The following is a 17,580-nucleotide window of genomic DNA, read 5'->3' on the forward strand; positions in this document are numbered from 1 at the left end:
TCTGAATATGAGGGCATTAGAGTAGTCCAGGCGTGAGGTAATAAAAGCATGGGTGAGTCGCTCAGCATCAGTGAAGTTGAGGAAAGGGCGAATTCGGGCAATGTTCTTCAGGTTCTTAAAAAAATTTCTTAAAAAATAGAGTTGGCAGTTTTATTAATGTGGGCTTTGAATGAGAGGGTTGTGTCAAATAGGACTCCCAGTTAAGTATTATTTTTAAAAAAAAAGTATATAATTTAGTGTAAGTATGTCATGGATCATCAAGAAGAAGTAACCGGAACTTTAAGTTAAAAAGTAGATGGACAATGCCACATATCAGTATCACAGATATGTAGTATCATCGCAGGAAGCACATGTTGCAGGTTGTAGGAGAGCACAGTTATAGACACTGGTAATACTGTTGTTTCAGTAAATAAGGGCAATAGTTAACACCAATATTGGTAGTGAGTGTTTCACATTTGCAGAACAAAATGTTTAATTTTTGCACATTGAAAGATAGGCCCAGAAGAGGAAGGGTTTTCAGATCTTTCTTGAAAGACACAAGAAGGTCTGTAGTGCTGATGGAGGCTTGGTGTTCATTTCAACATTTTGAGACCAGGTGAGAGAAAAGTCTGGACCTAGACCTTATCACTTTGGTAGAGAATACGGTTAGTAGCCAGCCAGAGGTAAAAGGAAGATGGGGAGCAGGATTGTACATGTTAATATGGGCAACAACAGCAAGGGTTTTTTTAGGGTTTCTTTTAGATTCTCCCCCCCCCCTTTTTCTCCCCAATTGTATCCAGCCAATTACCCTACTCTTCCGAGCTGTCCTTGTCACTGATCCACCTCCTCTACCAATCCGGGGAGCGCTGCAGACTACCACATGCCTCCTTAGATACATGAGGAGTTGCCAGCCGCTTCTTTTCACCTGACAGTGAGGAGTTTAACCAGGGGGCCGTAGCGTGTGGAAGGATCATGCTATTCCCCCCAGTTCCCCCTCCCCACTGAACAGGCGCCCCGACTGACCAGAGGAGGCGCGAGTGCAGCGACCAGGACACATATTCACATCCGGCTTCCCACCCACATACACAGCTAATTGTGTCTGTAGGGATGCCTGACCAAGCCGGAGGCAACATGGGAATTCGAACAGGCGATCCCCGTGTTGGTAGGCAATGGAATAGACCGCCACACCACCCAGACACCTAACAGAAAGGTTTTGAAGTCAGGGCAGCAATACATAGCCAGTGTGAGGACACAAAGAGGGAGCCGGCTCCCATCTGTCAGCCTATCTCTTTTTTCTTTTTTCTTTTTTTCAATAAATTAACACAGGACAGAATAATGGGCAAGGCAAGGCAATTTTATTTGTACAGCACATTTCATACACTAGGGCAATTCAAAGTGCTTTACAGAGTGACCAAATTACAAAGGTAAAAAAGTATACAATTTTTACAATTAAAAATCTTAAAAAAGTGCAAATGTACAGACAAAAAATACAAAGGATAAAAGACTTAATAGCAAACTAGTTAAGGTAAAGGCTATTTAGCTAAAAATGTGTTACAGGGCAAGGTAAGCAGGACAAAATAGGAACGTCTCTAACTTTGATTTAAAAGTGGTCAGGGTACGAGCTTGTCTGATATCATCTGGGAGGTTATTCCAGGTCTGTGTAGCATGATAATAAAATGCTGCCTCACCATGTTTTGTTCAAACTCTTAGGACAGCCAATAGGCCATCCCCAGATGACCTAAGGGTCCTAGAAGGTTCATATGACACAAGCATGTCAGAGATGTATTTGGGCCCAGAGCCACAAAGTGGTTTATAGACAAGCAGCGATACTTTGAAATCAATTCTCTGAGTGACTGGTAACCAGTGTAAGGATTTTAGGACTGGTGTAATGTGATCATATTTCCTAGTCTTCGTTTAGGACCCTAGCAGCAGCATTTTGAATAAGTTGGAGTTTCTGAATAGCTTTTTTTGACAAACCTGTAAACAGACCATTGCAATAACCTAATCTACTGGAGATGAAGGTGTGGGTAAGCCTTTCTAGATCTTGTTTGGCCATTGTCTCTGACTCTAGCAATATTTTTTAGGTGGTAGTAGGCTGACGAGGTTACTGATTTGATGTGGCTATTGAAATTTAAATCTGAGTCCAGGATAATGCCAATATTTCTTGCTTAACTCTTAGTTATGAGAGACAGGGACTCAAGATGAGAGCTGACATTCTGTCATTCTTTCTGTGCTCCAAAGATAATTATCTCGGCCTTGTTCCTATTTAATTGGAGAAAATGTTGATGCATCCAGTCATTGTCTTTGTCTGTTATGGACCCTGAATCTGCAATAAAGTTTCGAATTGAATTGAAATGATTTGTTCAATGCAGCAACACAGAGATTCAATAGGTCCATAGTCACATGGTGTCAGTGATATATAAATTTGCATGTCATCTGCATAATTATGGTAGGATACTTAATTGTTTTGTATGATTTGGCCTAAAGGAAGCATAAACAGGCTGAACAAAAGAGGACCTAAAATGGACCCCTGTGGAACCCTGCAAGTCATGGCCATAAGATGATCTTTTCACCACACTGCTTGGCCACACGCACTCCATGCACTCACTGAATGTTGTGATGATGTATATGTGCATGTGACCAATCATGTGTGATGACAGAAAGAAATCATACCATCAGGTTAAAAGCGGGGGGCTGATGGTCTACAGTTCTGGGGGACTGTAGCTTCCTTGTGTTGTTTTATCTTTAATTTACCAATTTCATTTAGCATTTTTAAGCCTGGCCTGACACTCCATGCCAATCAGCTTGCCAGGCCACAGAGAATGCTCCCGGTGCTCTGGATGGCTGGTCCAGGTCTGACATTAAGAGTCAAGCATGGTGAGACTTTTGTATGATGCACCAGTAACCTTCAAGATACCAAACATGATGTAAAATTATGTTATTCAGGAAATGATAAGGTTTAGTATAGTAATTACACTGAATAATGTTAAGAGCTATATGTGCACACATACCAATCGTAGGTCAAAACATTGCTAAATTTGGCTGAATTATAAAAGCCAGAAGTGGTACTAAATGAAGAGCTATTTGGGAGCCAAAAGAGCTGGCTCTTATTGCTGGGCTGAGCCAAAATGATCTGGTGACCTAAAAAGAGGCGGAATTCCCGTCACTAATGTGCACACTTTGGTAGGCTGCTAGCTCAGCCAGCCTGGTATCTTCAGTAATGTAACCATGTTTATCAGAGACAAACAGATATCCAGAGAACTTTCTTGCCATGATCTTTGTAAAGAGGAATCATATAAAAGGGTATATGAAAGGGCAGTGTTGGGGAGTAGCTCACACAAAAAGTAGTGATGCTGTCAGCTTAATTTCATTTTCCAGTAGTGTGACAGTAGTTAAGCTATTTCAACAATAAGACAGCTTTTCCAATAACTATCTAGTTTTTTCTATCAAGTAGTAGTGTAATGTGACTTAACACTACACCGCTAGTTTTCATTTCACATGAATTCTTTAACATTATTTTCTAAACCAAATAAATCATACTATGTCCAGTGTCTACCACCGGGCACCGTATGGTAGTAGATAGTTCCAGGCTTGTGATTAGTGTAGACCTCCTGTGCTCCGAGTGTGTATGTGTGCTACAGTGTGCGTGGTCTGGTTCACAGCTGTTGTGTGGAGTCTGTGACCCAGTTTGTTGGGTCACAGTGAAATGACAGACAGATGAGGTAAAAAAAAAAAGGAACTTTTTAATGTTCATTGGTAGCTTAATGTAAATTGAATTTGTTTTTCTGCAGATTTTAACAAGCCTTTTTATAAGAACTATTGTTGCAGGATCCTGTGTTCAAAGTATGCAATTTAATCTTGTGTAATACACTGGACAGTTTATTATCACATCATTTATAGTTTAAGTAGCACCTTTGGCAAGTTAAAGTGGGCTGAGAAGGATTTACAAATTGAAAAGACAGGGATACCCTGAAAAGCACATGCTTTTCATTTTTGTGCTATTAGGTATTTAGTAAGTAAGTATTAAGTAGCTACAGGTGAAAACTACATGTCAACATTGATTTTTAATGAAGTAGCTTCAATGTAGTTAAGCTATGTTTTCTTGTAGCATGTTGTGTATCTTGCTACTTGACCCAAACTTTAAAATGATTAATACAAATGCATGAGAGCTTTAAAAGTAACAGTTAGAAACGTGTTTCCTAAATTAAAGAACCAGGTGGAGAAACGGTCAACGCAGGTGAGTTGCACATGCCACAGGTATGGTATGCAGGTTGTGGGGTGGCAGACTGGCCATCACAGACCAGTGAAGTGGGAAGAGAGACTTAAAAGTTGGGCAAGAATGGAATTGGAAATGAGAGTGGAAGCAGATGAAAGACAAGAGGCTGCTTTACAAAATCCCTTCTACCCTGGGATAGAAAGCCAGCAAAAGGGACTGAAGCAAACATGAAAGACGAGTCAAAGGAGACTGGCTTTCAGTATTGACCTTTAACTTTGTTAGTTATGGAAATTGGGGTACCATTCAAAAATCTTTTTTTTTATTTCCCATAAAAAAAAATACAAAAACTATATAAAATGAGCAAGGAAAAAAATGACAATTATACCAGGTCAACCATGGACTATGATTTCATGCATCAAAAATGCTGCATAAGTAGATGAGGAAAAGAATAAGAGGAGCCAAGGCATGACAAACTCTGCCCCTCGAAATTGCTGAATTTGACCTTTTAAAGTCACTCAGGGTCGATAAAGACAAACAAGTGGATGAATGTTTAAACGAATAGAACCAATTGGGTCACTTTTGACGACCTTATGCATCTAAGCGTTAACCATCACTAACCATTATCCATCCACCTCTACTATTATAAATAAACCATTTGGCACAAACAGTTTGGACCAGATCTCTTTGTTTTGAACCCCTGAGGTAATCATTAGCTCCAGTGAATACTATGGAGCCTTAATCTGTCTAATTGCTCTGCGTTTAGAGGTGGGATATAAATGGGCCATTTGCTGACACAATAGCTAATGCATTTGACCCTACTGGTCAATAGCCATGCATTAGACTGATGTCAGTAGAAGACTCTAATTAGGCTGCAACACTATCCCAATAGACAATCTATTGCTATCTATCATACGTGAGAGAAGAGGAAGAGGAGGAGGAGGACAGGATGAGTTAGCCAAAAGAGAAGGAGAGGAATAAGCATTCTGACTTAACCTTAACCATGATAAAGATGGGAAGGGAGCAAAGAAACATGGCGTCGAAAAGGCCCTTGTTACTGAGTAAGAAAGAAAATGAGGCCACCTTTGGTTGCTGGAGGGGAGATGATGTAAAAAGGAAGTCAGAAAGAGAGAGGAATATGGACAGAGTTTGTGAGGGAGAGAGGAAATGAGAGCTTGGCAAACACAGGGCGAAAAAGGGGGTGAATGAGTCAGAGAGAGGTGAGAGACAATGGGGAATTGTAAACTCTGCCATCCTTCCATGTGTCGCCCTAGTATTTAAGCTTTAAAGGCATGTGACTCAAAATAAAGCATTTTGCACGTCTGAATACTCCCAGGCCTGTGCAGATAATGAGAACTTCAGTGTCACTGTATAGCAAAAATCGTCATTTCTAAAAGATTGCACATTATCAGGGTGATGCCTTCTCTCTGTGCTACCACCTTCCAGGAAGAAGACATGGTGTCAGCGCAACAATAGCAATTTGTGTTTTTCCAAAAAAAAATATGTAAAGTGTGGCAGTTACCCAGCTGTGTTAATCCATATGAGGGAAGGAGGAGTTTAAAGTGCATTACAATTTTTGCCCTTCTGGTAATGTGATAGTGAAATGTAACCTACTTGTGATGGGCAAATTTTTCCGCATGTAAACCTATATTTTAGTTCCAACAACAGACACTGATTTAGTCTGTTGTTTGTATCAAAGCTTATTTTTCATACTTTAGGTTTAAGCGCTTTCTCTTTAGTTTGAGCTGGAAGTCCAAGGTAGCAACTCGCCTCTTGACGGGACCAACGTTTTCAAGGTTCCTGCCTTTCTATTGTTCAAACTGCTCACTATCTGAATTCTGACCTTTTTTATTGTTTTTTTTGTGTGGCTTTTTTTTATCCTTCTCCATCTCTTTATGTCTATGCTTAGAAAGATATTTGGCTACATTTTCCACAATATTGGATCGGGATCCAAACCATACGCTGATGCACGGCAGTAACACTATCCATGGAGAGCTTTAAAAAAGATCAGAGAGAGAGAAAAAGAAAATGGATGTAGATGCAATGTGTGTGTGTGTGTGTGTGTGTGTGTGTGTGTGTGTGTGTGTGTGTGTGTGTGTGTGTGTGTGTGTGTGTGTGTGTGTGTGTGTGTGTGTGTGTGTGTTGCATGCAGATGTCAAATGTCAAAGGGGTTTCTGTGAATACACCTATAGGCCTTTGACTTTGGTATATATCTTTGACATTTTTCAAGTCTCTATTTGTATGTTTAAGTGTGAGTGAGTGTACATTTATTATCTCACTCTGTCACCCACTCTTTTTTAAAAATAGCAGCCTCTTGACTGAGGCTGTCAACAGCCATGAAAAAATAAGGAATTCAGTGTTGGAGGTAGCTGCTTTCTTAACACAATGAGGATGGAATGGCTGAGAGAACATACATACAAACATATATACATACATACATACTTACATGTATAATACATACATACCATACTTGCATACATAATTGCATACATACTACATACATGCATATATACATATATACTTACATACATACATGTGTGCATGCATACATGTATACATACATACCATACATGCATACATACATGCATACATGCATACACACATGCATACATGCATACACACATGCATGCATACATACATACAAACATGCATACATACATAGTAAAATGCCTCTGAGTTACAGATGTGTAAAACAAATGTACACACACATGTAAGTGCATATGCACGTGCACACAAACAGAGGAATGAACCATTAAAAGGGTAATTTAACACAAGGTTTCACCTTGTCTCCACCCAGTATATACTTGTGAAAAATAGTGATTTGAGGGGCGGAGAGCGAGGTGAGAGAAGTAGTTCTGTCTTGCAAAATCGCTGGTGCAGAAAAGATTATATCGCTCTGAGAGTTTATAATCTTTTTTTAGTCACCCACAGGTGTCAAATTATCTCGAAATCCTTGGTGCTACATAATCAATCAGGGCGTGGTCAGCAGTACAGCAGGGCGGAGCATTTCTAATGAAAGAGGGCAGCAAACCATGTTTTGATGAAAGCAGATGTTAGAAGCATATCCAGTATTGATCGATATCCTCAAGCAGAAAACAACATGCAGTTGTCCACGTTAACAGGCAGTGGTGTAACATTGTTGTCATGGGCCTCTGCCCATATCACCAACACACAGACATCCACACTGTTTGTCACATAGATTTATTATTCCACCAGAAAGAAGCCAGCAACTGAAGACCATCATAAAAAATCTGTTACGATAGTGTTCGGCATCATGAACAGTGCAGTAGCTCCAAATTTACTGCTGTAGCCATACATATAGATAAAACAATAACATCATAACACCCTCTTAAAGACAACGTGAAATGACATTTAGAATGCGAGCTCAATGTTCTACACTGCAGAAGAGAAAAAATAATAATACAGACGCCATAAATCCCCTTATCTAAAATCGCATGACCGTGACAAAAATATTTCTGTAATGATGAATGCTCAACCCAATATCAATACACAGATCTCAAAAAACTGTGGTGATGAAATGAATTTCAACTTGTCCAAGCAAAACCAACAGCAGATGATCTGTCGCTGACGATGTTCAAGAGATCAGATTAGCCCATCAGAGCGCACCAGCTCTTGGAATGTCTTGGCTACTAGCCCGTTAGCCCATACACACTACATGTTTAGTTTGCTGGATGGCTACATATTCAACTTTTTTTTTTCCCCCCACCTTTTTCTCCACAATTGCACCCGGCCAATTACCCCACCCTTCCGAGCTGTCCCGGTCACTGCTCCGGGGAGGACTGCAGACTACCACATGCCTCCTCTGATACATGTGGAGTCGCCAGCCGCTTCTTTTCACCTGGCAGTGAGGAGTTTCGCCAGGGGGACATAGTGTGTGGGAGGATCACGCTGTTCCCCCCAGATCCCCCTCCCCACCAAACAGGTACTCCAACAAACCAGAGGAGGTGCTAGCGTAGTGACCAGGACACATACCCACATCTGTCTCTGAATGTTCTCATTCATCCAGGTCATGGTTATCCAAAGGAATTGAATCGAGTGCAACTGGACGTGGTATATAGTATCCGTGAAGACGTTTCGCCTCTCATCCAAGAGGCTTCATCAGTTCGTGCCTTTCTGACTAGACCAAGCTACTCTGACTGGCTGGTGATGAAACTCAGATATTTATCCTCTTTGGAGTCATTATCAGCACTAATGATGTCCATGGCTCTTTGTGATCCAGTGTTAAGCAGCGATGGTCGTTGGGGGTGTTAGTTTCGACTTCGTTAGTGCTCCATTCAGTGGTCATGAGTCGTTGGAGCCGTTAGTGAACGACTGTTGTTCTTGGAGGCTAAGCTTCTTGAGTCTCCTGGGTAGAGATGAAAGGACGGCATTGTAAGTGGGAGATAGGTGGTGTCGCAGACCTCCTCCTCTGTTGAGGAATGGTTTTTCCAGTTTCAAGCCATCTATCTTCCCTGTCCAAAATGTGTACGTTGCTGTCCTCGAAGGAGTGTGTCTTCTCCTTTGTCTGTGAATGTTCTCATTCATCCAGGTCATGGTTATCCAAAGGAGTTGAATCAAGTGCAACTGGACTGGTATATATCCGTGAAGATGTTTCGCCTCTCATCCAAGAGGCTTCCTCAGTTCGTGCCTTTCTGTCTTCTCCTTTAGGTGTAGATAAACTGCTGAGTCTTGTCCTGATGAGTTTGGCCTTCTGTGTTGGGCCATCCGTTTTTGTAGTGGTTGTTTGGTTTCTCCTATGTATAGGTCAAAGAGCCATGGACATCATAGCTCTGATAACGACTCCAAAGAGGATAAATATGTGAGTTTCATCACCAGCCAGTCAGAGTAGCTTGGTCTCGTCAGAAAGGCACGAACTGATGAAGCCTCTTGGATGAGAGGCGAAATGTCTTCACGGATATACCAAGTCCAGTTGCACTCGATTCAATTCCTTTGGATACCCACATCTGGCTTCCCACCCGCAGACACGGCCAATTGGCTCTGTAGGGACACCCGACCAAGCCGGAGGTAACGCGGGGATTCGAACTGCCACCAAAGATGCCAAAGATGTAACCCACTGGCGCTGGAGCCTCTCTACACACCCTGGGACTCTGCGTTGTGTTCCTTTGTGTGTCCTGGGGTATTGTGTGGAGGGAAGAAAGCAGCGCACATGGGGGTTCTGAATTGTGGTTGAGACCAGATGGCATTTTATTTGCTCACAACAGCTGCTGGTCCAGAACCTTGCAAGGCAGTCAAACAAATTAAACTTTAGAACTTTCGAACCGCCACGCCACCCGGATGTCCCAACATATACCACCTTCTACAAATAGTTATCAGGTCCTCAGCAGAACAGAAAGAGTGTCTTTCCTCTATCAGCCAAAGCATATATGTCTGTCATGACTGCATAGGCCGCACTGATGGTACTGTTAATAACAGAATAAAAGAGGGTGAGAGACATGTCCATTCCTGAGTCCTACAAAACTATTGATGTTTTTGCAGTCAGAGCTACCACCTCTACCGCTCCCTTTCCTTTTTCTTTCGTTCTCTAAGTTGAATAGTTGATTCCAGGTTGGCATTCTGATCCTTTACAAAAATCTATTTAGAAAGAACTGTATGGCTGGTAGTACAGTGAAACGTATCTCCTCGCAGTTGTTGCTGCTGATGTAGGATATGTAATATATACTGCAATCCCCAACAGCACCATTATTTCAGCCGGATTCTTGCTAGTTATTTGACATTCTATGAGAGGTCTTAGTCAAGCAGCATTCCCTGGGTGCTCTGTGTCTGTTGACATGTACGTCACCCCTTTTTTTTAACTTTATTCACACTCCCTCTTTTCTCAGGAAGACATAGGGACATACAATCTAAAAATACAAACATACAGGCATAGCATACACATCCCGCAATGATGAAACACAACCCAAATAAACCTACACAGTGTGCATAGTGTAGATGAAAATTTGCATGCTATGATTCTCAATTTCTTCTCCCTCATTCTCTCCCTCTAACACACACACACACACACACACACACACACACACACACACACACACACACACACACACACACACACACACACACACACACACACACACACAAAGCAGTTCAACCTACAATAACTCAGATGTATTCAAGACACCAACAAGGCATTTGAGACCAGAGCCATGGAAATGGAGGCTCGTTTCAGGCAGAGCAGATATATCGCACAAATCCTCAAAAGCTTGTTGGAAAGATGCAGGTCTCAAATTAGGAATGGACTCATTTCAAAGTACCACCCAAATAAAACGGACAACAATATTTACTTCACAATCCAGAAGCAATGCAAGTGAAACTCTTCGTCAGTGGCAGAGGGACATCATTCAAGGTGACATTAAAATTCAAGATGGCTCTCAACAAAGGCTTGGGTGTAAATAAGGAATAGCACCAATACTGAAGAACACAGCAGATATAAGCTACCCATGGAGGAAACAAGTAGTCTGGTTTCCTTTTAAATGGGGTCTTTGGGGATGCAACCACTTTATTCATTGTCAAAATGTGAAAAAATAAGATCTTTGATGCTTTTTTTTTCCCTGCAAGAATTTTCAGTGTCCATGCAGCTGGTTTTACAAACAGTGTAAGGTTGGTTAAAGGAATACTGAAGACATGATTGATTTAACACAACAATGTCATATGTAATGGAAATACAGCCTACTTTACATGCAAGGAAATAACGATAACTTGTTTCCATGGGATTGAGCGAAACAAATTAATGGCAGGACTACATTTCTCCTACAGGGAAAGATATATTAAATTTGAGCTTTAGAAGAGACAACTTATCTTGTATGTTTAAATGAAGCAGAATACTTGACAAGCACAAAGATAAAGCCTCTCAATACAAAAAGATTTTTTTTTTAAAAATCTTAAAATAAATGGATTTGTGTTGGAAATGTTCAATTATCTCAACTCATCTTGACTCAATATGAGACTAAATGACTTGTAATGGATTTCTTTTTTTCGTGAAGTATAAATTTATCAATTAAACATTTTATAATGGACAGAGTGTTTTTACCAAATTTGTCACATGCAATGGCACAGCTGTGCTAAGTTTGTATTGTTAAGGAGGTGTGGTTCCAGCATACTAAAATACAATGTTGAGCCTTATCAGTGTGTCACAGAACATACTGAAAGAAACATAACTGAAGGCATGCACCTTGCTAACAACCCTAATGACATACTCGCTCTCATCATCTGAACTCCACTTGTATGACATCCAAATCAAATGACGCAATATCTCACAGCGGCACCATACACTAAAGTTACTTAAAAATTAACTAATGGTTCTGCAAGTTGCACATACTTGATGTAAATAAAATATATATCTGGTACATCACATTTGAATGAATTGATTGCCTTTAGAGGTGGCACGGTGATGTAGTGGTTAGCACGGTCGCCTCACAACAAGAAGGTCCTTGGTTCGAGCCCCGGGGTAGTCCAACCTTGGGGGTCATCCCGGGTCATCCTCTGTGTGGAGTTTGCATGTCCCCCCCGTGTCTGCGTAGGTTTCCCCCGGGTGCTTCGGTTTCCTCCCACAGTCCAAAGACATGTAGGTCAGGTGAACTGGCCATACTAAATTGTTCCTATGTGTGTGTGTGTGTGTGTGTGTGTGTGTGTGTGTGTGTGTGTGTGTGTGTGTGTGTGTGTGTGTGTGTGTGATGGCCTGGCAGCCTGTCCGGGGTGTCTCCTCGCCTGCCGCCCAATGACTGCTGGGATAGGCTCCAGCATGTCCGGTACCCGGAGAGCAGGATAAGCGGTTCGGATAATGGATGGATGGATGGATGATTGCCTTTAAGATTCTCATGTCCAAGGTTATGGGAAAGTGGCACTGAGATCTCTATGTGTTAAACTGAAACATAATTGAGGTAGTACATCCAGTTGTTGGTATCACATTGCAACACATACGAAAGCTTGCACTACTCTTGTTTTTCTTTTAGCAGAGACTCTAGAAATGAGACATCTGTAAAAAAAAATTAGAGAACTCACACAGTGATCACCGTGAGTCTGACTGAACCATGTATATTTCTCAGGAGTGAGTATTGAGCTGGATGAGAAAATGCACAAAATCTCTTTGGTCTTGACTAGTGCTCATTTTTTAATCTAGGAGATGTCGTCGTTGGCGTCTCTCATGTCTGAGGATCCATTCCAAGAGATTAAGGTGTGCTTAAAAACTTGGAGCCATTTGCTAAAGCCTTGATTAAAGTGGTGATCAGGTCGCGACGCTGGTCCACACTGCTTGGCCTGGGAGGATCTAGTTCCATGGCAACACTAGAGTGAAGGCGATGGGATCCGCCACATGTTGTACCCAAGTGATGGTCGGATTGGGAGTCTGGACTACCCAGGCACTTAGGCACTTACGAGCCAGGGATGTGTGGGGTTTTTATAACCGCCAGTCCGCGGTCCCGTTACGCTTTAGCCAGCTGAGTGCTGCCCAGGTTACGCCAACTCCACAAGTGAAGTCCGGTCGATACCGCAAGGAGGGGCCTATCCGGGGTTTGTCACGCATGCAGGAATCAGTAGCCTGTACCTTTCAGCCTACATCACATGACGCTTCAGCAATCCAACCCCTATGAGATGTAAATATGATATAAAGGAGATATCATCTTGAATTTTCCTTTGCTATGGGATCAACAAGCTTAGTCTCATGTGCCTTCTGGTGACCACTGGAGGTGTACATGATTTTTTTTTCCAAGATCTCTAAGCCTCTGTGTAAATGGTTGTCCTGAAATATGACACAAGTGAAATGCTCCAACTAGCTTCTCACTACCGACTGTTGTGAACAATGAGGGGAAGACTACATGACAGCCTGGGACAAAAAACTAACATGAGGAAAACTAACATAAACTAACATACCCCATTTGGGCTCATTATTTTTATTTTTATTTTTTTTGCCACCTATGGCAGCAGTATCCAGAGCTAGTTTGGCTTGGTTTGCTGTGTACAAGCATGGAATGAGATTTTAAAAAGAGTCTTTTGTCTTTGCTAGATAATATTTATAGATCCCTGCTTAAAAGAGTAACTTTCTATCTCATACGTCATTTGGTATAGCCCACACAGAAACCCCGCATTACTGGGCAACAAGCCCAAAATAATACTAGAACAGGAACTTTGCCAGGCCAGCAGAAGCATATAAAGTCACATTGATCATAGTGTTATTCAAGGTAAGCCAAAGCTAGTATGTGGAGGATAGTGGGCTGTAAACCAGGCTGATACCTGTTGACAGCACAATGAGGGTCATCATTGTGTCTCTGTTGGCAATTAGCTAATTAGCCACTGTATGTGGCCAATTAGCTTGAGTGCTACAGTACTCCAGCAAATGCATTGTGATCATGGGAACTGGTGTAAAAAGTCTGGTATAAGAGGCAAAGAGACATCTTATATCTAACCAGTGTTGTTTCCATACACTTGGATTTCATTAGAATAGCACATTATGTAATCCTTACTTAATCTCAGCATCATGTTGATTCAATTGATGATTATTACACTATCACCAAATACTTTATAAACACATTTTACTGATAATGATGAGGTATATATCCTAGGGTTATATATCCTAGAGTTTCTCTGAGGTATATAACCTAGAGCAGGGATAGGCAACATGGTCCAGAAAGGTCTGGTGTGGGTGCAGGTCTTTGTTCCAACCAAGGAGTTACACACCTGAGTCTACAAATCAAGGTCCTTAGCAAAGACTATTGGTTGACTAATAGAATCAGGTGTGTAACTGCTTGGTTGGAACAAAGACCTGCACCCACACCGGACCTTTCAGGACCATGTTGCCTATCCCTGTGCTAGAGGGTTTCTCTAACACAATAGTTGAAGCAATGCTTCACACATAAAAAGTAATGCTGGACACATCATTATATATATATTTAGATATTTGAGTATCATCACAATGACTTTCCTCTGCGAAGTCAAGAAATGAAAAGATAAAATTCCTGCTATTAGATAAATTAAACATGCAAAGAATACAATTTATAGTGCACAGCACCACCCTCAGAATAAACTTAAGTGAAGCAGAAATGTCTGGGTTTCACCAACTAATTTTACTCAATGGATGACTCTATAAATTGTTGACTGGATAAAGAATGCATTAGTAACAGCTGCCATAAACCAGATCCTCACCTCTTTCTAATCAAGTGCTCTCATGGTGCATTTTTGACCAGGAGATGTTTCACACATTTATCTATTCAGTTCAGCCATTGAGTGCAACAAAATAGAAGGAATTCGGGGCATCCGTGTAGCGTAGCGGTCTATTACATTGCCTACCAACACGGAGATTGCAGGATCGAATACTCATGTTACCTCCTGCTTGGTCGGGCGTCTCTACAGACACAATTGGCCGAGGCTGCAGGTGGGAAGCCGGATGTGGGTGTGTGTCCTGGTCCACTGCACTAGCGCCTCCTCTGGTCGGTCGGGGTGCCTTGTTTGGGGGGATAGCATGATCCTCCCACACACTACGTCCCCCTGGCAAAACTCCTCATTCTAAGGTGAAAAGAAGCGCTGGCGACTACACATGTATCGGAGGAGCCATGTGTAATAAATCATGGAATGTCCAGTATACAACACGACTTTCATGCATAGTCTACTGTCGTAAAACCCCTTTCATGTACAGCCACACCTCACAGTTTCCGTCACTGTCGTGCACATTACCGTATTAACTGAAATACTATGACATCTCCCCTTTTTAGTTTTCTGTCACCTTTTAAAGTAAACAGAAATAGCATTATGTTAAACATTATGTAGACAGTGCTATTCCTCTGTAGCATCAATAAAACTCTTACCACACTGAGAGCAGCACTAAGGCTTCAACATTCAGTTTAACATTTCACAACCTATTACACTCTGGAACTCTTTTGACATTTCCAAATAACTCCTTAGTTATATAGTTTACCATCTGGAACTCTTTTTTTTTCTTTTGCTCACCCTTTTCTTCTCCCCTATTTTCATAAATGTTTTTTTTTCTTTTGCTCACTCTTTTCTTCTCCCCTATTTTCATAAATGTATATCCCCCCAAAGGCCATGAGATGTGAGAACACACTCACTCACAAGTCCAGTCTAACAACTGGTTTAATGACCCGTCCAGACCTGGTCTGGGACAGTTTCTCTGTATCAGCATGTATGCTGACACTGGGGGTGTGTGGACCAGTCCCATGTCCAACTGTGTCGTAGGGCTCTTGCCTGGCATCCTTGCGAACAGGTGAGACAAGCGCTATGCTCCAAGCTGACTCTGGAGCAGGCATCGCCTGGAGATGGCGACAGTTACGCCGGAACGTTCCAACCTGCTGTGTCGCGATGAGGTAAGAGCGTGGTGTGACGCTCTCGCTGGTCACTACTGCAGGAGTTGTTCAGGATTTCTGGTGGTCCAGCTTGGTGAGAACATGACCACCTGGCTGCAGTGGAGGTAGGGATCTCACCCCGTGACGTTGGTTATAATAGAAGGCTTGCTTCTTCTTTTTCGGCCTTGTCCTTCTGCTTGATCCATTGCAAATTAGGCCATCTGGGTTGCAGGTTTCTCTCGAGGGTAGGAAGCATCGTCCTGATCTTCTGGCCCATTAGGAGCTCAGCTGGGCTGGCTGCCGTGGTGCTGCATGGAGCCGACCTGTAACACATGAGTCCAATGAGAGGGTCGTTCTGTTTCAGGATTCTCTTTGCAATCTGCACAGCCCTTTCAGCATGACCATTTCCTTGTGCGTTGTGTGGGCTCAAGGTGATATGTTTAAAATCGAGCTCATGGGCCAGGTCTTGAAACTCGGCGCTTGAGAACTGTGGCCCATTGTCACTCACGTACATCCGGTACGCCATGCCAGGCACATGTTGCTTTTAGCTTCAGAGCAACTTGAGCACTGGTTGTTGTTGTCATATGTAGAATCTCTATGTATCTAGAGTAGTAGTCTGAGATAACTAAATAGTTCTGTTTGTTGTACTCACACAGGTCCAGAGCTATACGCTTCCATGGCCTGTCAGAGAGCAGAGTAGAGATCAATGACTCCTTTTGCTGTGCTCTTCTTGACTCACAGCAAAACTGACATGATGAGACCTTGTGTTTTATCTGTGAGGAAATGCCGGGCCACCAGACAAAGGCGTTTGCCCTCTCCCAACAATTTGTAAGGCCCTGATGTCCATCATGAATCCTATCAAGAATGTCTGTCCTCAATGTCTCAGGTATCACTATTCGACATCCCCTAGTAACCATTCCCTTATACTCTTAAAGTTCACTTTTCATTGGAAAATACTCTCTTATGTTACCTGGGACTTTACTCACATGTTCACCCCACCCAAACCTGATGTGTCTGATCACTGTCTGTAGCGTCTCATCCGTTGCTATGGCTGCTCTGATACTGTCCAGCTTCTGGGGAGTAGCAGGCATGTTCTCAATGACTGCTGCAATGTAGCACTCCACATCTGAGTGCGTGTCCATCTCGTTCTCCGTGTGGTGCACAGGGGTCCTTGACAGTGTGTCTGCCACAACGAGTGTCTTTCCAGGTGCATACTCAGCTATGGGTTTAAACCTCATGAGTTGCATAAGAAGTCTCTGGCACCGTAGTGGAACATTGTCTAAGTCCTTCCTGTTCATTAGTGGGACCAAGGGCTTGTGGTCTGTCACTAGTTTGAAACTCTCGAGGCCATAGAGGTATTTTTCAAACCGCTTGCAGGCCCAGACACACGCTACACACTCTTTCTCGATCTGCGCGTATCTGGTTTCCGCGTCAGTCAATCTCCTGGAGCAGTATGCTACTGGCTTCCAGTCTTCCCCATGGAGATGCAGTAGCATGCCGCTGATCCCATAGCTACTTACATCATCTGAGACTACGGTGGGTTTGTTGACGTCATAGAATATCAACACAGGCGATGTCATCAGGAGCTCTTTAAGCCTCTCAAATGCTGTCTGTTGTGCTGGACCCCAGGTCCATGCTGTCTTAGACCTTAACAGCTCATACGGTTGCTGACCCACTTTGGATAGGTTTGGCACGTATTTACTGATATAGTTCACTATGCCAAGGACTTGTTTCAGGTCCTGCACATTCTCTGGTGGGGTAACCTCTCGGATAGCCTCCACTTTGGCTGGATCTGGTCGCACACCAGTGGCATCGATCACATGTCCCAGGAAGTGAAGCTGTTTCTGCCTCAGTACACACTTTTCCTTGTTGAGCTTAAGTCCAGCGGACTCGACTCTCTCCAGGACTTTCTAAAGCCAATGGTCGTGTTCTTCCACGTCCCTTCCGTACACGACTATGTTGTCCATGTGCACAGCTGCCCATTGTAGGCAATGCAGTGTCTCTGTCATTTTTCTTTTAAATGTCTCTGGTGTGCTCGTTATTTCAAACGGTAAGCGTTGGAAACAGTAGCTGGCGAATGGA

The 17,580-nt window shown here is 42.5% G+C and overlaps 1 pseudogene; it reads right to left on the bottom strand.

Annotated features, from left to right (window-relative positions):
* Window positions 1-1,530: 1,530 nt before the first annotated feature.
* On the bottom strand, window positions 1,531-15,462 carry LOC130115244 (uncharacterized; annotated as a pseudogene).
* Window positions 15,463-17,580: the final 2,118 nt, after the last annotated feature.

Source organism: Lampris incognitus, chromosome 7 (genome assembly GCF_029633865.1).
Source record: "Lampris incognitus isolate fLamInc1 chromosome 7, fLamInc1.hap2, whole genome shotgun sequence".
NCBI lineage: Eukaryota > Metazoa > Chordata > Actinopteri > Lampriformes > Lampridae > Lampris > Lampris incognitus.